Source organism: Eleutherodactylus coqui, chromosome 8 (assembly GCF_035609145.1).
Source record: "Eleutherodactylus coqui strain aEleCoq1 chromosome 8, aEleCoq1.hap1, whole genome shotgun sequence".
Lineage (NCBI taxonomy): Eukaryota > Metazoa > Chordata > Amphibia > Anura > Eleutherodactylidae > Eleutherodactylus > Eleutherodactylus coqui.
The window spans coordinates 141,706,514-141,722,259 of record NC_089844.1 but is presented as its reverse complement, the minus strand read 5'-3'; the positions used below and the strand labels follow the sequence as shown (position 1 = coordinate 141,722,259).

The window sequence follows — 15,746 nt, the reverse complement described above, 5'->3', positions numbered from 1 at the left end:
GTATTATAGTGGTTATATTTTTGTACATAGGGGGCAGCATTATAAAGCTTCTTCTACGTTATTTGAAATCTAAGATGGAGGAAGTGAAAATCAGAAACTAAAATGGATCCCTGGCAGTGGAATATTTGCTGGACAGTCGGTGTTACATAAACGGTTACTAAAATCCTCATAGTGGTAACTGAGCTCACAGCATCTGTAAACAATATTCTGGGGTTAAACTGTGGTGCCAACATGGAAAACCTGCTGCCGTCACATGTTTGCTACGGTCATTTACCTGCAGAACCTGTAAGTGTCTGATGAAGTATGTGTAAAATTCAGCAAAAACTGGAACAAGCTCTTTACAACTAGAAAAGTGTGGAGGAAACTGACAGAAGATCGGCAAGGTGACTGTGAACTAAACAACTTTCAGGACTTGCTTAAGGCTCCGTTTACAGTTGTGTTGGAGATTCTGGCACATTTGACAGAAAAACCGTACTACATATAACACTATCTTACCTATCAACAAGACGAAAACTTAGGTGCTACCCGAGAGACTCCACTATAACTTAACAGGCTATATGTACTGATAGCAGACTCTAAATGGTTAAACGATCATGATCGGCGCCGGCAGGCTGTCAGCTGTGTTTGAACAGTGGCTTATGGCGCGAGCTCAGCTCCTGATCCCCGGACATTATGGCGGATGTTGGGGGGTAGTTATAAGGCTGAATATTGTGTACATGCATTTTGGACAATCATACATGTGACTCAACAAGGGTGATGATTATTAGTAACCATCACTTACTCTCACGATGCATCAGAATATTAGAAGGATCCAATATTTCACTAGTGATAAGATACATCTTTGTTAATAATTAAGAAACATTACCCATTTTCATAATTCCCATTATTTTTGCAAGTTATATCCAGTCATAACAACCCTTCAAATAGCAGCTGTGTACGGGCTCCGCAGCGGAGTTAGACCCGATGCCCCTCGCCCACCTGTCCGGCATCTCTCCCCTGTGCTGCGGATGTTCCTGTATTGCCCATACATTTCAGAGTGCAGGCCAAGGACGCCACGCCGTCGATAGGCGATAGCGTGGCTCCCGCGTCTATTCTGCAATGATGATTGTGGAATGCCCACAGGACAGACGGCTTCCATTGACTTCAATAGAAGCCATCATTGTGTAGCCCAGACCAAATAGCAGCATCCTGCCATTTCTTCTCCGCGAGTGGAAAAATCGCAATCACTTTCTTCTCCGCGAGCAGAAAACAGCCATTGGTTTCCGCTCCTGAGCAGCAAATCGTGTTTTTACATTGCATGCTATGGGCTGGATTTGCTGCGGAGTCTGGAGGCAGAATCCTGTACCGGACTCCGCAATGCAGATCTGTCCGTGGACAGGAGCCCTTAAGGGTAACAACAACTTCCGTGATTCTTAGGAAAAGATACTAATAATAGGATGAACATCATAACAAGTCATAAAGAACATCACTTCCAAACACTATTTGTACTGGTGGAAAATTACAAAGTTCCAGCCACATTACTTATCCTGTACTGATCCCGAGTTACATTCTGTATTATACCCCAGAGCTGCACTCACTATTCTGCTGGTGGAGACACTGTGTACATATATTACTTATCCTGTACTGATCCTGAGATACATCCTGTATTATACCCCAGAGCTGCACTCACTATTCTGCTGGTGGAGTCACTGTGTACATACATTACTTATCCTGTACTGATCCTGCGTTACATCCTGTATTATACTCCAGAGCTGTGCTCACTATTCTGCTGGTGGAGTCACTGTGTACATACATTACTTATCCTGTACTGATCCCGAGTTACATCCTGTATTATACTGCAGAGCTGCACTCACTATTCTGCTGGTGGAGTCACTGTGTACATACATTACTTATCCTGTACTGATGCCGAGTTACATCCTGTGTTATACTCCAGAGCTGTACTCACTATTCTGCTGGTGGATTCACTGTGTACATACATTACTTATCCCGTACTGATCCCGAGTTACATTCTGTAGGTATTAGTGTATCTTGACGCCACCAGCAAGTACTGGTGGAGTCAAGAGTAACAGGGCGTGACGCCCCCTGAAGGTGATTGGCTGCACAGGTGGTTTGGAGGCAGGTCCTGGCAGGCCACTCAAGAAGTTTTAGAAAGTAATACTGCGGCAGCCCTTCCTGGCAGCAGACCACAAGCTGGCCACCCTCCTCCCGATGTCAGTGTAAGCTAGCCGTCAGCAGCAGGGAGGCAACAGCGCCGGGTGCACAGAGACTGCGAGAGCCGACGGCGGCAGAGTGCTGGAGTACAGGAGGGATCCCAGTGCAGCCCGGGACACTCTGGTGTGTAAGCACCGGCTAACACACAGGGAGCTGGGCTCCCTGAAGGCATCAGCTGCAGCCAGCCCCTCCCGGCGGCACAGAAGAAGCTGGCCACCATCCTCCCGATATCACTGTTAGCTAGCGCCCGCCAGCAGGGAGGCAACAGCTCGGCGGCCACTGAGACAGTGACAGGCGGCACACTTCAAGAGCACAAGAGGGATCGCAGGGCGTCGCGGGACAATCGCAGCTGACTCACATGGCACTCCACTTCTGTCCCTCATTCACTCAACAAGCTTATAGATAACAGAGCTGCAGCACAGCTGCGGGGGAGACAGGGTCTGTGGCTCACATACATGACAGCCCGGTTAAGCCCCTCACCCACTGCAGCAGTTTCTAAGACCTGTACGTATTTAACCAATCGGAGCTGGGGGTGTGACAGGGGCGTTTCTCTTGTCAAACCCCTAGCTTCCGGTGGCATCAAGATACACTAATACCCACTGTATTATACTCCAGAGCTGCACTCACTATTCTGCTGATGGAGTCACTGTGTACATACATTACTTATCCTGTATTGATCCTGAGTTACATCCTGTATTATACTCCAGAGCTGCACTCACTATTCTGCTGGTGGAGTCACTGTGTACATACATTACTTATCCTGCACTGATCCTGAGTTACATCCTATATTATACTCCAGAGCTGCACTCACTATTCTGCTGGTGGAGTCACTGTGTACATACATTACTTATCCTGCACTGATCCTGAGTTACATCCTATATTATACTCCAGAGCTGCACTCACTATTCTGCTGGTGGAGTCACTGTGTACATACATTACTTATCCTGCACTGATCCTGAGTTACATCCTGTATTATACTCCAGAGCTGTACTCCCTATTCTGCTGGTGGAGTCACTCTGTACATACATTACTTATCCTGCACTGATCCTGAGTTACATCTTGTATTATACTCCAGAGCTATACTCACTATCCTGCTGGTGGAGTCACATTATACATACATTACTTATCCTATACTGATCCGGATGTCTGAAAGCTTTTACTCTTACATCCTGTATTATACCCCAGAGCTGCACTCACTATTCTGCTGATGGAGCCACTGTCTACATTCATTACATTACATATTCTGAGTATAACATCGCATCTGTTTACAAAGTGTCATACATGTGATACATTGTAACAATACTGGAGATTATCACCAGGCTTATAGCCTACAAATATTTGCAGGGAAATGGTAGTAATGCAAGCATGGCTGCCGACAGGAATGTGATAACATGGGCAGCTTTTGGCTCAAGGAGTAGCGGGAGGTATGTATATTATATACATGCATATATATACACAAGGTGGCAGCGCTCACCTCCCCTCCAGCATCAGCTGTTAGTAGCAATGGTAGGAATGTAAGCCCTTCGAGGTGTCCTGGCAGCAGGCAGAGCTGTTGCTCCCATAGCCTGCAGGCATGCGGTGACACTACGCCGACACCCCACATTGGCACCCACCTCCCTCCCAGCGAGTTATGAGCATGTGACTGATAAGTGGAGTCATCCTGCTACTAATACAGGGATAACGTGTATCATCACATAAGACAGACGGAGTACGCAGGCATTAAAGTTCATCTCCAGAGCGGAAGTCAGCCTCATCACCCTTTCCTGTCCTGACCGCGACTAACAGACAGAGGAATCACAGTCCTACACGGAGAGATGTAGGTCATCATCTACGTCTCCGGCAGACAACCAAGCCAAACCAAGACGCTGAGCAGCAGGAGACCTTAAAGGGGCTCTCCGTCTAAATGTAGAATAATCGGATTACTACTGGGATGACAGAGTGCAACTACTGCCAAGTCAATGCCCCCTTACGCTGGCCTGATGACCGGGCAAAATCATATGCCCGATTATTGTCCTGTCAAAATAGGGCAACGATCGGCCAATGAATGAGAGCAGAAGATGCCAGCATGAAAAAAGTGGTGGTTCTTCGGGAGCACCCCCCCAACCCCTGCTCATTCTTAACAGCAGATGACCAGCGGGCGTACAAGGGGCCTTTCTATACCTACCTCTCCAGGTGGTACAGGGATAAGCGGGCACATACTGTCCAACAGTCTCGTTATCACGGAAACAACAAAAACGGCAGTGTTGGCAAGCAGCAACCGTTCAATCTTTAACATCTGGGTAGAGAAGGATCAAGACCACCGCTGTCTCTATCAAATAGGCCACCTACACACGGGCGAGCTTGATATTGCGCTCGCCAATGTGCGTTTCACACCGATGCGAGGCATTCTTCTGGCAAAGACGCCTCCTATCACTTCTATGAAGCAGCGATCCTCCGGCGCGGCTTTCAGGCACGTTAGAGGAGCGGCAAGTATTTCCCTCTGCTATCAATGGGAAATCACACGCCGTGCGATATGTTTGTATGTCCCATTGAAAACAATGGGAGAGGCGTTACGAGGAACATGAAAGTTAGGAAATGCCACGATTTTTTCCCTCCCCATGTTGCCATGTGGGCAAACAACACTCGTGTACATGTCTCCATTAAAAACTCGCACGAGATTCTTGGCCGTGTGAAACCTACGCCATATGTGCATGGTGGACTTTCACGAGCGAGTTTCATCTGATAGCGATTTGGACAGAACTCGCGCAAAATAATTATACATTATTTTCAATCTATTTAAATGAGTGATTTTTCTAACGGATTGATGGTTCGAGGTAGAAAAAAAACGCAACATGTCCTATTTTTCGGCAACTATGTTCCAGAATCATCCATTATTCCCTAAGGAGTCAAAAAAAAAAAAAGCTATGCAATTTTGACATGCTGCGGAATCCGGCTCTGGTAGCAGCGGTGTCCGTGCGTACCTGCTCCATCGCTGAAGAATCTGTACTGCGGAAGGACCCGGCTCGCCGTCACACATGGACAGGACAGATTGTTTTTCTAATTGTTTTTCCCCGCTCCTTCGCTAGGCGACGAAGCGGAATCTGCGATCTGTCCGCGATGTTCATTGCTGACAGGCCTCGGGTTGGACGGCTTCCATTGACTTCAATGGAAGCCATCAATGCGGAATCCGTACAAAAATGGAGAATGCTACGCTTTTTCCTCTGTGAGCGGAAATCACAATTGATTTCCGCTTGTGTGAAGGTGGCAGCGGATCTCCATAGTAAGTAATAGGCGGTACTTGCTGCAAATTCGCGGTGCGGATGCTGACCGCAGATTCCGTGGCAAATAACCGCCCCTTAAGCAAGAGCCCCATCTGTAGCATTGGCTTGATTCACATCAGGCAGGCCTACATCTCTGTGAAGGTGCCGGCTGCTGCTTTGGATGTGTACGGAGTAGAACACATGATGCAACTGATAAGCAGCACAATATTTGCAAAGACATTCAACATTTCATGCAAATGTAACCACAGAATGCCGTTCAAAGTGGAGCTTTAAAAACCCACAAGAGGGAGGAAAGCAAAATGCTGCAAAGAAACAATCACACAAAGGACACCTGCGACCGAGACGAGACCCCGGCCGCCACTCCTCGCTCGCTATACAACACATCATCCCTATCTGGGACTGAACTTTGCAAAGTTTCAACTTCAAAATGTTTACAGTGCAATTATTTAGCGATTAAAGGCGAAGCCAAACTAGCGGAGCGGCGGTAATGTGCATGTAAGACGCAGAAGGCCGGGTGACAAGGGTCAAAGCAGGCCCGGCAATCCAATTGTACGTCTGACAGTGACGGCTAAAGAAAGGCAGAAGGTGTAAAGAATATGCATTGTCTGGGATAATAACCGGACTGAAACCTCCTCATGAGGAGCAGAGTCCTGGAACAATTCAGAAAACCGCCATCTGTGGACCGTGTGCCATCAGAAGGTGCCCTACAGCCAGTCTTACTGATAAGGGGAGTAGCAGGTTAATGTATCACCGCTCACCTTGGTCCAAGGGCCAGGAAAATACTTGCTGGAGATACGAAGGGGAGGAAGGGCGAGATTTCCAAGAAGTCCTAAGTTAAGGGGACAGGACAACAAAACAATCTGATGCAAGGATGAAAGCATTGCAGAAGAGTTGTCCTGTATGGACAGTCCATGGCCCCTACTGGAGACTCCCGCGGAGGCCCAACAATGCCCATAGACTTCACTGGGAAATGTGGATCTGCCAGCCACCTCCAAAATGCAGAGGGACCCTGTGACGAGCTCATGTCTACAGTTTCTTTTATGTGATAAAGAGCGATAATTAGAAAGTCTGTAACAATCGTTAACGATCATTTGTCCTCGTCCGGCTATCATTCGTCAGCTGCACATCTGCCTGTCTACACCAGAAAGTGCGCGGCCCACCAAGTATTGTTGTGCTCACACAAACAAGACCATCAGCTGGTTGATCATTGACTTGTTTACACGGTCCGATAATCTGGCAAATGAATGTTCCAGCAAACGTCCATACCTGATCATTGGGCTGTTAAAGGTCCTTTAAAAGGAACGTGCCATGAGATTTTACTAGTACAAGCTAAGAGCGGCGCTTCATACAGTCATCGTTATTGGCCTGATAATAAAGCATACCTTAAGGCCCATTTAGACATCGATTATCGCTCAAAATTCACTCAAAAGTCGTCTTTTGAGCGATAATCGTTGGGTCTAAAAGGTGCATATGCAAAACAGCTGCATTGTTCTCTGAGCCATTGGGACAGTATCCCACTCCGCCTGCATAACTCTTAAGTAGCTTCTTAGAGTTATGCACAGATGATCGTTCAAAACTGTCACTTAAACTGTTGTATGAGCGATTATTGCTCCGTGTAAATGGGCCTTTAGTAATTGGAGTTTAAATTTGCCAGCGCCACAAGTAAATGAAGCAGAGCGATCCAGTGGGCGGCTGGACCGTCTCTGCTAACAGTCTGTATCTCATCTAACATTTTGTTTCTTCTATGAATACACTGGAGAAAAAACTATTTAATAGAATTGCCTACTCCTCATCATCCTCTAACATTTTTCCTACATTATTTATTAAAGGGCCAACACTTACAGTATTAATCTTTTTACTATTCATATGGTATTAGTTTTACAGTGTCTCCATCTTTGCTGCTTTTTACATAATTTAGTTTTTTTCTTTTAGTGCCTCTTCGCTGCCTTCTTGATTTAGTAGTTTAAACGCTTTATTTTTGTTGTTTATTGCCTCCTCTACACCTTTATTGAGCCATATTTCCCCTTTATTGTCTGAACTCATTTCTGAGGACATTGTGTCCCGTACATGTTGGGTCAGGTAAACATCTTTAGTAATTCACACAAACTTGGTACCTTTATGAGATCTGCAGGTCTTGACTTCCCATTTTATATATGAGTAGTTAAGCCCTCCCCCTCATAATAATTACCTCATTGTGATTTTCAGTTTCATCTATTTGCCTCAGCAAATAGATTTTCAATGGCTTCTGTTATATTTGGCGATCTATAGAAAACCCCTATGAGGACTTTATTATAGTTTTTCCCCTCCATGTAGCTCTACCAATAGAGTCTCCACATGTTCATCTCCCTCCGTGGGCTTTAAACAGGATTTTTCATAAAGACAAACTGTTCCCTCTTTCATTCCTTCTGAACAGACAGTAACCCTGTAAGTTCACCGCTCAGTCACAGCTTTCATCCAACCAGGTCTCTGTTATTCCCACTATGTCGTAGTTTTCCTCAGACATTATTACTTCCAGTTCATGAACCATATTAATCAGACTTCTAACATTAGTCACCATACAGTTTAGAAGGTTTTGGTTAAGCCTGGTTTAGATACAAGATCTTGGGATGCAGAAGACAAGCAGGGCTGCTTGTCTTCTGCATACAGCTGTACTCTGCTCTGAGCGCCCCGCTGTTATACAGCAGAGTGCTCCAAGCAGGGTATGGAGAACAGAGCTGGACAGCTGTGTTCTTCATACCCAGCCTGTCATCAGGGAGCAGGATACAGCTGAAACAATAGTATCAGCTGTATCCCGCTGTGAATTCCTGATAACTGATCTCTGATCTTTCAGCAACAGCTTAACGAAAACTGTACAAGGTCATTGCAGCTAGACACAACGATTATCACTCAAAAGACGGCTTTGAGACAAAATCGTTGTGTCTACATCAGCCTTTACTTTTCATACTAAGTGTATCCCTATTAATGCCGCCTGCAGACAGCCGGGTCGGATCCCCTGCGAGTATTCTCGCTGCGGGATCCGACCCGCGTCCCTGCAGGAACCAGTGCGGCTCTCACCTGCTCCCGCGGCTCCGGCATGTTTCGGCTGCTGCCCAGCCGGCGCATGCGCAGAGCGGAGCCAGTGCGCCGGGGGTGACATTTCTATGCGGACCTCTGCGAGACCCACACAGAAATAGAGCATGCCGCGATTTGTTTTCCGTGCGTATTTTCACACAGACAAATTGCGGCAGTCTGCATAGGATTGCGTTTTGTAATGCAATCCCATCCAGGCGGGCAAGGGCGGAAGTGTGTGCAGGGGGCCCAACTATTCTACCAGTTCTAAGCCCTCCCACCGCTCTGCCCCTATTTCCATTACTTAGTCCCAGATCACAGCCTACAGTTGTTTTCCCCTCGATCTCTCTGGTTGCCCCCCAGTCTTCCCCTCGATCAAACACTCCTCCAACCTTCTAGCCACCGTCCCCTGCAGCACAGTTGCATCCTCCCCATTGAGATGCAGCCCGACCCTATGGTAGAGCCTGTAGCCATCAGCAAAGTCAGCCAAGTTCTCCGGGAACCGAAACTGCTCCTTCGTACACTAACTCCGGAGCCACTTGCTTACCTCCCTAATCTCTCGCTGCCATTCTGGTACAGGTAATATTTCAGAAACTACTACTTTAGAGGTTCTTGCCCTAAGCCTACATACTAGATCCATTAATTTGCTTTTAAGGACCTTCCAGCTACCTCTAACTTTGTTGCCAATGTGTATAATGATCGCTGGTCCTCACCAGCTCTGCCAACCCAATCTGCAATGTGTTGAACTCGAACGCCAGGAAGACAACACAGTTCAACAATGGCAGATTGCCCTGACTGTCCCCCTAATACCAGGACTTGTCTAGCTTGCCCTGCGCTCCCATTCCCATCTTACTGGAGCAGTCAGCTCCCTGGCGTTCCGAGGGCACGTCGAGCTGCAGTAGTGCTAATCCTGTAATGGCATCCCCCTCATCCGCCAACTTTGCAAACTTTTGGGGGTTTGCCAGTTCAGGACTAGCCTCCCTGGTTCTCTTCCCTCTACCCCTCCTGTCACCCAGCTAGCTGCCTGCTCATCCTGCTCTCCCAAACTACCATCTACCCCAGGATCTACCCCAGCGAGCAGCAAGGTCCTTTCCATGCTGCGAATGGATCTCAGTGCAGCAAGTCGCTCATTTAGATCCAGAAACTGGGCTTCCAAAAGCACAACACACTCACATTTCGTACAGCAGTATGCACCCTCGTACGGCTGTTCAAGAACTGCATACATGGCACAAGATGTACACTGGACGGCCTTGTCAGTCATGGAGCACATTCTAAATGGGATCGGATGGATAGAATCTAATCTATATGTAAAAAGATAAGCAGTAAATAGATAGAAGTGACTCTTCCAAAGTCCCCGAATCCAAACTCACTAATCCCAAGTCACACACTTAAGAGACAGCACACTAGAAGACAGCACACACGCTCACTTAGATTTGCTTTGCATATAGCATTTATCTGCAATACTTCTGCTCCTCCTCCGTTTGGAAAGGACTCCGGATCGCTGATGGTCCAACGGTCGGACCCCCAGTGATCAGGCATTTATCCCTTGTCCCATGGATCGGGAATAAAGGTCTTTAGTAGCAACCATGATGTCCAAAGTGTTTGCAGGAAATCCAGTTTCCTGTGTCCCTCTCATCCTGTTCTCTGTATTCCCACGAGGTTTCACTTCATTTTAATGTTACTCACATGCTAGTAATGAATGGTTGTACAATATGCTGGGCATGCACGTCTTATAGGGTTTCATCCCCCGTCCACATCCGATGTATTGGGGTCTCACTGCCGAGATCCCCACAAATGCCTAGAAGGCCACCTAATATTGTGTCTTGATCGGCAGCACATAAGTGGATGCGGCTGTGCTTGAGATCCGGACCAAACATGGCGGCACAAGACCGGGCACCACTCCTAGAAAGCACCCACCGACTTGTTGTTCTACAGACATAACTTAGGAAACTGCTTCTCCGAGGACATTTCTATATCAGGACTGGAGGCGATAATCTTACATTGGCTTGTAAGGAGCAGATGAAGTGTCCGGACTGGAAATCAGAGAGTGACAGATTCCTGAGTGATGACACCCAACGACGAGACCGATTAAAATATAGTAACATGTCGGACTTACAACACACAGCGCCATACCCTCTGCGAGTGCCAGCCTATGCAGCATCATGCCATACAGGAATCATATGTAATCGGTGGGTGACAGACCCCAAGATGTCCACTGATAAGCAAAACCGCAGCCATCACAATGTTTTCAGGACCGTCAGCACGACCACAGCCGATCTAACCGTCTGTCCATAGTTCATCCAAGACACAGCAGCGGCAGCATGACATCATGCACTGAATATAGGGACTGTCCCTGGGGCAATGCTGAATATAGGGACTGTCCCTGGGGCAATGCTGAATATAAGGACTGTCCCTGGGGCAATGCTGATAAATAACACATTACTTACATCCATTTCCTGATCAGTGGCCAGCTTTACATAGATGTCTGAAGGCTGTTACTCTTACATCCTGTATTAACTCCAGAGCTGTACTCACTATTCTGCTGGTGGAGTCACTGTGTACATACATTACTTATCCTGTACTGATCCTGAGTTACATCCTGTATTATACTCCAGAGCTGCACTCACTATTCTGCTGGTGGGGTCACTGTATACATACATGAGTTATCCTGTACTAATCCTGAGTCACATCCTGTATTATACTCCAGAGCTGCACTCACTATTCTGCTGGTGGAGTCACTGGGTACATACATTACTTATCCTGTACTGATCCTGAGTTACATCCTGTATTATACTCCAGAGCTGCACTCACTATTCTGCTGGTGGAGTCACTGTGTACATACATTACTTTGCCTGTAGTATACCCCAGAGCTGCACTCACTATTCTGCTGGTACATGCAATACTTAGGGCCCTTTGACATGGGACAACTACCTAGAACAGATGCACCTGATACTTATCCCAGCAATATAAAAATGTAAAATAATTTATATACACAGTGACTCCACCAGCAGAATAGTGAGTGCAGCACTGGAGTATAATACAGAATGTTAATCAGGATCAGTCCAGGGATAAGGGTGCTTTTATATGCGACGATCTGACGGGCAACAAATACCCGACAGGTCACCCAGCATTATGTAATGTATGTATACAGTTACTCCATCAGCAGAATAGTGAGTGCAGCTCTGCAGTATAATACAGGATGTAACTCAGGATCAGTACAGGATAAGTAATGTATGTACACAGTGACTCCACCAGCAGAATAGTGAGTGCAGCTCTGGGGTATAATACAGGATGTAACTCAGGATCAGTACAGGATGAGTAATGTATGTATACAGTGACCCCACCAGCAGAATAGTGAGTGCAGCTCTGGGGTATAACACAGGATGTAACTCAGGGTCAGTATAGGATGAGTAATGTATGTACACAGTGACTCCACCAGCAGAATAGTGAGTGCAGCTCAGGAGTATGATACAGGATGTAACTCAGGATCAGTACAGGATGAGTAATGTATGTATACAGTGACTCCACCAGCAGAATAGTGAGCGCAGCTCAGGAGTATGATACAGGATGTAACTCAGGATCAGTAATGTATGTACACAGTGACTCCACCAGCAGAATAGTGAGTGCAGCTCTGCAGTACAATACAGGATGTAACTCAGGATCAGTACATGTATGCAGCTGAACTATTGCTTGCACACTCATTCACATAGAGCCTCATTACTGATGACAAGACATCCAGTTAACGAAGCCGGATTTTAATGTTTACATAAAAGATGCGTTCAGACGACAAACAAGTTACCATTTGCTGGCTTGTTGGCTGCTCCCTGGCACGTCTGCACAGGGCAATGATCATGTACCAGCGTTCACCCGGCTAATTACTGCCCTGTGCACATAGTTTGTTATGCAATATTCGCTCAGCGTCCATGTACACTAATACTATACACTAATAGAAGCGTGGTTTGGCGGGTGTCGGTAGCTTACTTTCAGCCTGAGCGTTCAGAGCGGCTGCGGCACATCAGACACATCACCCTGAATAATACATCTGCATCCCGATGCCAGAACATGACAGAGCCCAGCGCCAAGACATAAACAGTCAGCGACAAGCCGATACGGAGCACACCGAAATCACCCGCCTGGGCGCAGAACTCACTACAGCAACGCTGATCCTCCCAGGACCCACACTGAGCTGGGACATGGGGTAACTATAGAAAGGGGGCCTGTGATTACACTGCAATACCAGGATGGCAGTGTACACTGACACACACATCGGGCAGACATGAGGTAAGAGGGGAGGACACTCTGAGGTGGTTAGCAGTTGCAATATTTAATACATTGCATTTCTTTTCAGGGATTCTGCTAAGAACAAGAACAGAACCCAATGCGGGCAAGGAGGAAATAACGAGGACGGGCAGGGGACGGAGAGCTCACAGGGGACGGAGAGCTCACAGGGGACGGAGAGCTCACAGGGGACGGAGACACTTATTTAGGGGAGATGGGCTCTTTAATAGGGGTATCCAGGCACATCGAAGAAAGTAACCGAACTGACAGACCTGAATCCGGCAATCAGATACCCTACAACACCTCCAAACTTACAAACTAAGAACCTCAAGCTCTAAGAAGTGACCGAGGATCCAGAGCGGGGCTGTGATACGACTACAATCCCCAGAATGGCCTGATGATCTCCGTCATGTAATCCTGGTCAGGAAGTCCATTGTAACCAGAAATGAGCATGGGTTATATCCTGTATTCTGCTCCAGAGCTGCACTCACTATTCTGCTGGTGGAGTCACTGTATACATACATTACTTAGGGCCCTTTGACATGGGATGACTGTCTAGCACAGATGCACCTGATACTTATCCCAGCGGTATAAGATTATATAAAGTATATACACAGTGACTCCACCAGCAGAATAGTGAGTGCAGCTCTGGAGTATAATACAGGATGTAACTCAGGAGCAGTACAGGATAAGTAATGTATGTACACAGTGACTCCACCAGCAGAATAGTGAGTGCAGCTCTGGAGTATAATACAGGATGTAACTCAGGAGCAGTACAGGATAAGTAATGTATGTATACAGTGACTCCACTCCACCAGCTGAATAGTGAGTGCAGCTCTGGAGTATAACACAGGATGTCACTCAGGATCAGTACAGGATAAGTAACTTATGTACACAGTGACCCCACCAGCAGAATAGTGAGTGCAGCTCTGGAGTATAATACAGGATGTAACTCAGGATTAGTACAGGATAAGTAATGTATGTATACAGTGACTCCACTCCACCAGCTGAATAGTGAGTGCAGCTCTGGAGTATAACACAGGATGTAACTCAGGATCAGTACAGGATAAGTAATGTATGTATACAGTGACCCCACCAGCAGAATAGTGAGTGCAGCTCTGGAGTATAATACAGGATATAACTCAGGATCAGTACAGGATAAGTAATGTATGTACACAGTGACCCCACCAGCAGAATAATGAGTGCAGCTCTGGAGTATACAACAGGATGTAACCCAGGATCAGTACAAGATAAGTAATGTAAGTACACAGTGACTCCACCAGCAGAATAGTGAGTGTAGCTCTGGAGTATAATACAGGATGTAACCCAGGATCAGTACAGGATAAGTAATGTATGTATACAGTGACTCCACTCCACCAGCTGAATAGTGAGTGCAGCTCTGGAGTATAACACAGGATGTCACTCAGGATCAGTACAGGATAAGTAACTTATGTACACAGTGACCCCACCAGCAGAATAGTGAGTGTAGCTCTGGAGTATAATACAGGATGTAACCCAGGATCAGTACAGGATAAGTAATGTATGTACACAGTGACTCCACCAGCAGAATAGTGAGTGCAGCTCTGGAGTATACAACAGGATGTAACTCAGTATCAGTATAGAGTAAGTAATGTATGTATACAGTAACTCCACCAGCAGAATAGTGAGTGCAGCTCTGGGGTATAATACAGTATAACTAATGTACATCTATTCTATATATAACCTATAACTCGGTGTCCGATGCCGAGCAGCGGCTATAAATACTCCACGACGTACTTGCGGTAAAAGTGCGGTCACCTCGCCAGAAATCCTTTGGATCCATACGGCACATTCTAGAAGTGTATTAATATCTTGTCTCGCTGCCAGCAAGTAATGTGGAGCAGCAGATCATGAATTACAACCACTTCCCTCTAACGCCCATCAGACCGCGGCACCGAGACGGCCATCGGGTTACAGTGGAGACTGAGCGCAAAGCGGCGCAAATAAAAGCTGGGCGCCTCTTATCACTTAACCCTTGCATGCCTTGTCTACATTACTCATTAACGAACCCAATGATATCCGGGCCAAGTAACAGCGGCGCCATCACCTCACGGCAGCCGGAGGGCGACTCAATGACAGAGGCAGCACCTGACAGCACACTGCTCTGTAGTCTGTTACCATGGAGACACATCGGTCCGCATGGGAACTGCAGGCTGACACAAAATATAATAAGACGGTAGATATGTGAATGAAGACTATTGGTAAAGTTGATGGATTTGGGGTATTTAGGAGGTCACTGGGCTGCAGAACCCTGAAGAGGCATGGAATGACTGCTGCACAACATACCACCATCCTACACTGTGCCACACACGTGTCCCAGGCAGGTCACATGACTGGCAGAACATACATGTAATATGAGGCACGTGACATGTCACGCCGGGATACATAGTATCACACATGTAATGGAGCTGACACATGTGTTACACGCACACCCACCGCTCCACTAACATACGTGACGTATAACACCAGCAGCCCCCCGTGCCCGCAGCAGTTACCTGTCACCCCCGCCCTCGTGTGACCTCAGCCCCGCCGGTCCCGGTCCCGGTCTCTGCCTCCTCTCCTCTCACTCGCTTTCAGACACTGAAAATGGCGGAGTGGTGCGAGCCTGAGGAGCGCAGATCGCATCGATCTGAACACAGACTGTGCCCCCCCCCCCCCTCATCCGCCCAGCGTGCGTGACGTCACCAGGCAGAGGGACTGTCAATGGCAGGGAAGAGAAGGGATGGGGAGCGTCGAGCGCATCGATCTGTCAGCGACTGAGCGGCGTTGTACAGGGGTATTACAGATGGGCTTCCCGCCATGAAGCCTCCTACCTCCTGTATAACGACACTCACACACTGAAAGCTCGTATCAATGGAAACATAAAGTTCTGTAGCACCACATCAGACATGTTCCCCCATCAGAGTTGTC

At 47.1% G+C, this 15,746-nt stretch overlaps 1 protein-coding gene across 1 annotated transcript in view; it reads right to left on the bottom strand.

Moving 5' to 3' along the window:
* PRPSAP2 (phosphoribosyl pyrophosphate synthetase associated protein 2) overlaps positions 1-15,436 on the bottom strand; it is a 54,247-nt gene extending 38,811 nt beyond the window's left edge. Inside the window, exon 1 of the mRNA XM_066576591.1 lies at positions 15,332-15,436. The gene's annotated coding sequence lies outside the window, so the exon portion shown is untranslated. The remainder of the gene's footprint in view (positions 1-15,331) is intronic.
* Positions 15,437-15,746: the final 310 nt, after the last annotated feature.